General features: G+C 39.5%; 1 protein-coding gene across 5 annotated transcripts in view; it reads left to right on the forward strand.

Moving 5' to 3' along the window:
- Positions 1-6,000, forward strand: part of MINDY1 (MINDY lysine 48 deubiquitinase 1) — a 578,575-nt gene that overhangs the window by 329,325 nt on the left and 243,250 nt on the right. The gene's annotated exons all lie outside the window — the stretch shown is intronic.

The raw sequence follows: 6,000 nt of genomic DNA on the forward strand, positions 1-6,000 counted from the left end.
ACATGCTATAAATCACTGACACTGCTTGACTGGATATACAGTACATTGTATTGGATGCTTTACGTAACACTGGATAAATGCAAAGTGGGTGCTTATAGCATTTGGCAAATCATTAGAACTTGTTTGTTGTATTCCCAAATACTAATATACTGTGTGTGTCACTTGCCAGGTCTTTAAATAGTAGTCTTATGTATAAAGTTGTTCATGTCTTATTTCAGACTTTCTGTAGCAGATTCTAGTGGATTCATCTTTGTCGATGTAATCCATGCAAAAATCTTGACACTGGCATCCTGAAGACTGTGAAATTGCCCAGAGATGGTCTTTAGGTGTGCTTCTAGCACGCATTCATCAGTCTATCCTGCTCCCTACCACCCTTTGGTCCATACTCCAGTCCTTACTGCAGGGTAAAGTGTCATCACACTGCGTAAATACCTAGTTATTTCCTGCTTCTCACATTATGTAGAGGTCCTCCATGTAGTTGTAGTGAGCATTCATTGTCTAAGTAGGTCTCCAGATAATTCAAAATATTTTGGTATTAGCAAGTAACTGAAGCAGTATCACCAGCAATGATGCCTTTATTCTTTTTGGCCTTTAGACATTTGTTGCACTTGGATGGTGGGTAAACAACTTAAACACACTGCGTGCCTAACTTCCATGAGTTTAATTAAGCTAAACGCAATAGAAAAACTGCACTACTTGACATGTAGCTTCCTCAATGTAGCCTGCTAGCAGTCAAAGCCATATACGTGTATGAGGAATTCCTTATGTAGTAGTAAAATATATCTATGTTTTATACATTTTGTTTGGTAACATATGTTCTGTTGCACTGATTATTTAATCTCAACTGTATACTAAGTACATCGTGGGCTTTTCATTTGAAAACAAAATTTATTTGTGCATATGCAAAGGACTTTTTAAAAAAATGCAACTTATCATTCCTTGGTGTCAGCATCTACTCTGACTGTGTTCATATCTGTCTAATTTTTCAGTGGTATTCCACATATGGCGTATTTCAGGACTTCTGTCTCTTGATGTCTACAGCTGGTCTTTCTTTAAGAAATGATCTTGGCTGCACTCCAGCTTTACCTTGACTCGACATGAAAAACCTCTGTTTACAACTGTTGACTCTTGGCAGTTCTTCTGGCCTTTGTTTTCTTGTGATAGTACTGGTTGTAATACTTCTGGTTGCTCATATTCCTTGGACAACTTTGACGTATTTGCCTTAAACAGATGTATGTGAATTTCCTGCACAGCTTTTCATCTTCCTCTTTGGTAACGCGTAGAATTTGGGTGCAGCTGCTTGACCCACCTATTTCATCTCCAAGCAGCAAACTTCTTCATGGTTTCTGTATTCTTTTATCTTCAACCTGTAAGTCTTGTAGTTATCTCTTATTTCTGTTTTAGTTTTTCTGGTAGTCTTGATTTTTTTTTTTTACATTAATTTCCATAACTTTGTGTTGATTTTCAACAGTCAGCAACATAAATGAAGTAGGCAGTTTGCTGTTCAGTCTTCTGCCCATAAGCATTTGAACTTTTGAGAGACTGAGTCTCTTAAATATTACGAAATTATGAGATGACAGTCCTAATAAACAATTGTTACCATCTTTCTAGTGGGATTTTTAACTGTTTGAATAGTTCTGCACTTGCCCACTGGATTGTAGGTAGTGTGCACTGGACATCATATGTTTGAATTAAAAGTCATGCACAGATCTGAATTTCTAACTTGTGTATCGCAAGCCATTGTTAAAACAATGGCATCATCGGTTATCCAGTCTCAGGAGTATAGACTAATACGTTTGTGTCATAGAGGGATAAAGGCCTTGCTATGCCTCAAGTGACCTGAATATGATGAGGCTTGGGTATCTGCAGGAGTTTGGCTGGTAAGCATGAGGGTGAGTGCCCATTGTTGGTCCACCCATTCTGGGTAGAGGGAGGTGGCTCTGGCTGGCCACAAAGTTAGCATCTATCAGAAGCACTAGGTGTTACCCACTGGATTTTAAGTGAGCTGAGACTGCTGTCATGATGCTTAGCACCTGGATAGCTGAGGGAAATCCAGCATATAGAGGTATGATTTCCCTCAGGGGATAGCAACAGCTGAGAGGAGGGGGTGCTCCCAGTAAGTAGAGAGGTGGCTGCCTTCGAGATTCAGCAAGCTGACCTGCTCCCTACCACCCAACTCTTTCTGGGGACTGGAAGGGCTGATAAGGGTTCCAGGATGGGAAGGAATGGGGCATAGTGCTCTCACTCATCCTGGTATGTCTGGCTTCCATGTCCCCAAAATAAATAGGTTAATCAGGCAAGGTCCTGAGAGGGTGCAAAAAAAAAATTATACGGAACAGTTGTAAGCATATAATTTATGTAACTTCTTTGATTTGGAAAATGTTTGGTCACTCGACTCCACAGATGATCTAATATTGATTTCTTCCTTTGAATTATTGTGGCATTCACTACAAATGGTATAACTCTTGTTTTCATTGAGTTTTCATTCCTATTCTATATATTTTAGTTCTTGTTCTTTCTTTGTAGCTGGTCATCCAAGATATAATCCATGTATCCTTTTAGGTATCTGTCCTTACTGCCTGACTGCAAACTGTTATTTTATCATCTGTCAGCATTAAACTTTAGACACCATGTTTTTCTTCCTTTAAAGAAATAGGTTACAGTATTTCATTCTTACAGACCAAGCATTCTTTTTAACATAAACTGATAAATACCACCATTGCAGGTCGCTGCACCTCTAAAAAGCTCCTAGTAATCCAGAGGTTATATTCAGGACTCCTAAAAATCCAAAAAATGTCTGTAAAGAATGCCAATAAACGAAAATACCAAACAGGAATTTTATTAAGCTTAAAACCAAGCTTTTCGTCGGCGCTGTGCACCAACTTCTTCAGAAAGCAAACTAAAAACAAAGAACAATACATCTGTCCCATTATTTAAGCATCATAGCTCCACTCAAACACTCCCCCTTGTGGACACACCTGAAAGTTGCACATCAATGCGCTTAAAAAAAACTTAACCACAGAAAAACTGTGAATCACCATTTGTATAAGATCAACATGACCAGCCCTGAATACTTGTAATTAAACTAATACTCTAAATTTACGCCACCAACATAGCATGTATACAATCTTAAATACCTGGTAGACACTATAAACACACAAGTGGTAAACCCAGGAAAAGTATATGTGTGTAGCACCTGTTTTAAAAAAAAAAACATGTAAATAAATCAAAATGCCATTCAGATGGTAACACAACTCGATGGAAGACTACAAACCATGAGCTGATATAAAATATACAAAATACATGTATGAGTATACCTTGGAAATGTATGCTTAGCATTGTTATGTTGTTATCATAACCATCTGATAATAGTAGCAGTATTAGTAGCAAAAAAAAAAAAAAAGTAAGTTGTATATTGTATATTGATTGTATATTGTGTGTAGCGGCTGGCACTAGGAGGCTGATGTCCCTTACATAAAAGAGTATTCTGATGAACGATAAACTACACATCCCCCGCTTAAAATAATGGACCACAATGAAACCATTGATAAAGACATTAAAAAATAAAACCACTAATAACAAAGTAGCACTAAACCATTTTATCAACCGAAGGAGAGGTTGTCATTGGGTCTGGTCTTAACCAGGTCCAGCCAACATCTGAAGCCCACGATGTAAATTTTCATGCCCAAGCCTCGTCTCCACAACAAACGTCGAACCGCACGATGAGGAACAAATACAAAACGAGGAGGAATTGATGGACGACTGTTTAGCCATTCCTTCTCTCCCTATTCAAGCATTGGAGATCCTTTACAATACAGGCAAAGATTTGAAAATTTACAATTTTTCTCAGTTTGCTTTTTCCCAACCTTTGGTGGACATTTTGGCTAAAGGGTTATCTTTTGTACCCTCTAGTCGGGCTAGTATTGGGAGGTTGATTTTGGACCTGAAATTATTTGTGAGAAAGTTGAATTTGACATTATTGTTGGGTAATTCACAAAGACCCAAGAACTTTTTCCACATACCTAGCACTTTCAACCCACCTCTTTTACCAACCGTTGGAGTTTTCGAACAACTGTGCGATCTTGATATCCGTCACCTCCTTAATTCAAGGCGACCAGCCCAATTTAATGTCACCAGAGAGGAGAAGGGCCTGTTGGAAGCTCTCAAGTCTGCACCGGTTAGACTGATGCAGCCTGATAAGGGAGGTGGATTGGTAGCTATGGACTTGGACAACTATAATGACAAGATGTTGGCCATCTTGGCCTCTAATACCTATCATGAAGTCTCTAGGAATGAGTTAAATGTAACTATGAGCCGTATCCGGTCATTTTTTGAGGAGATGTTCATCAGTGGCTTAATTGATGTGGATATATACAATTATATCATTGTTGTATCACCTAAGATACCGGTTTTGTTTGGGAACCCAAAGATACACAAGAATATATATGATCCACCTATGCGGCAACTAGTTAGCGCTAGAGGGAGTATAACCTATGCAGCCACTAAGGTGGTGGACAATATTCTCAAGAAGTATGTGTATCGTGTTCCACATATTTCGAGAGATTCTTGGGCTTTTCTAGAAAAGGTGGGTTCCGTCCCATTCAGTGCTGATAGTTGCCTCTTGACGATCGATGTGGTTGATCTATATTCATCTATTCCCCACCTCATGGCAGTCGAGTGGATTCAATTGGAATTGGGCTTCCATCATGCTCCGACAGAAGAGATCTCACTGGTCAGTGAGTTATTGGATATTATTCTCACTTGCAACTTTTTCTCATTCAACAACCGGTGGTTCCATCAATTGGTTGGTATTCCCATGGGATCACCTTGCGGAGCCAGCGTGGTGAATTTAGTAATGGCACATTGGGAGAGGGTGTTCGTTTTATGCAATTTCCTAGTCCAAGAGAAAGTGTCGTTATACACTAGGTTCTTGGACGATATTTTTATCATCCTCAATGGTTCACAAGATGATGCAAATACCTTGGTGACTTTTTTTAATGGTTCTACCGAATTCTTGAAATTTACATCTAATTTTGCAACTGATAAGATAGCCTATTTGGATGTAGAAATTGAGAAAGGACCATGAATCACTTTGTGGCTAATATACATTGGAAGCCGACATTTTCAAATTCATACCTACACTTCGATAGTGAACATCCAATCCACCAAAAGAGGGCTATCGTGAAGGGACAATTTGTTCGAGCGGCCCGCATGATTTCAGAAGATAAAAAATTTTATGACGAGTGCAGGTTTATCGCTGACATGTTTGTTTGTAGAGGGTATCTTGCAGATTTTGTCACAGATTTAAGCTTGGACGTGCAAGGTGAGAGGGCCAATGGTCATGTTAGCCCCATTTTGGGGAACTTGAACAGCGGGTCATCAGGCTTGCCTTGTCCTGCTTGTGAGTCCGATAACTTCAACTATAATTTTATAATTACTTACAACTTGGACGCAACTGACATTGTGTCCATCATAAGGAAGAATTGGTGTTTATTGACCACTGAGTCAACAGGAGTACCTGGGCTGGCATTGTACCCTAAGGTCACTTTCAGGAGGGGCCTTAACATCAAAAATATTTTGGAGTCTAAAATATCTGGTACCTCCCCCAGATCTGGGATGTACAAGTGTAACGTGCAGGTACTGTAGATATCTTAAAGCAAGCACAGCCTTTTCCATTAAGGACAAGAAGTTTCTTGTTCAAGGAAGATTCAATTGTGCTAGCAATTGGGTGGTGTATTTGGCCCAGTGTTCTGTTTGCCCTGGCTTCTATGTTGGCAAAACCGATAGGAAGCTACAAGAACGGTTATACGAACACTTATATGCCATCAAAAAGGGGAAAGTAGACAATGCGCTGGCTAAACACATTCTAGACAACCCAGGTCATGAATTTTCATTTTTGGTGATTGACCAACTTTGTGATGGAGGCACAGGGGGTCCTGATTCTCTGAGACTTGAATGCAAGGAGTTGATGTGGCAACTCAAATTGGAAGCTTACCACCT

The sequence above is a fragment of the Protopterus annectens genome, chromosome 8.part0 (assembly GCF_019279795.1).
Source record: "Protopterus annectens isolate FY-2018-M chromosome 8.part0, PAN1.0, whole genome shotgun sequence".
NCBI classification, from domain to species: domain Eukaryota; kingdom Metazoa; phylum Chordata; order Ceratodontiformes; family Protopteridae; genus Protopterus; species Protopterus annectens.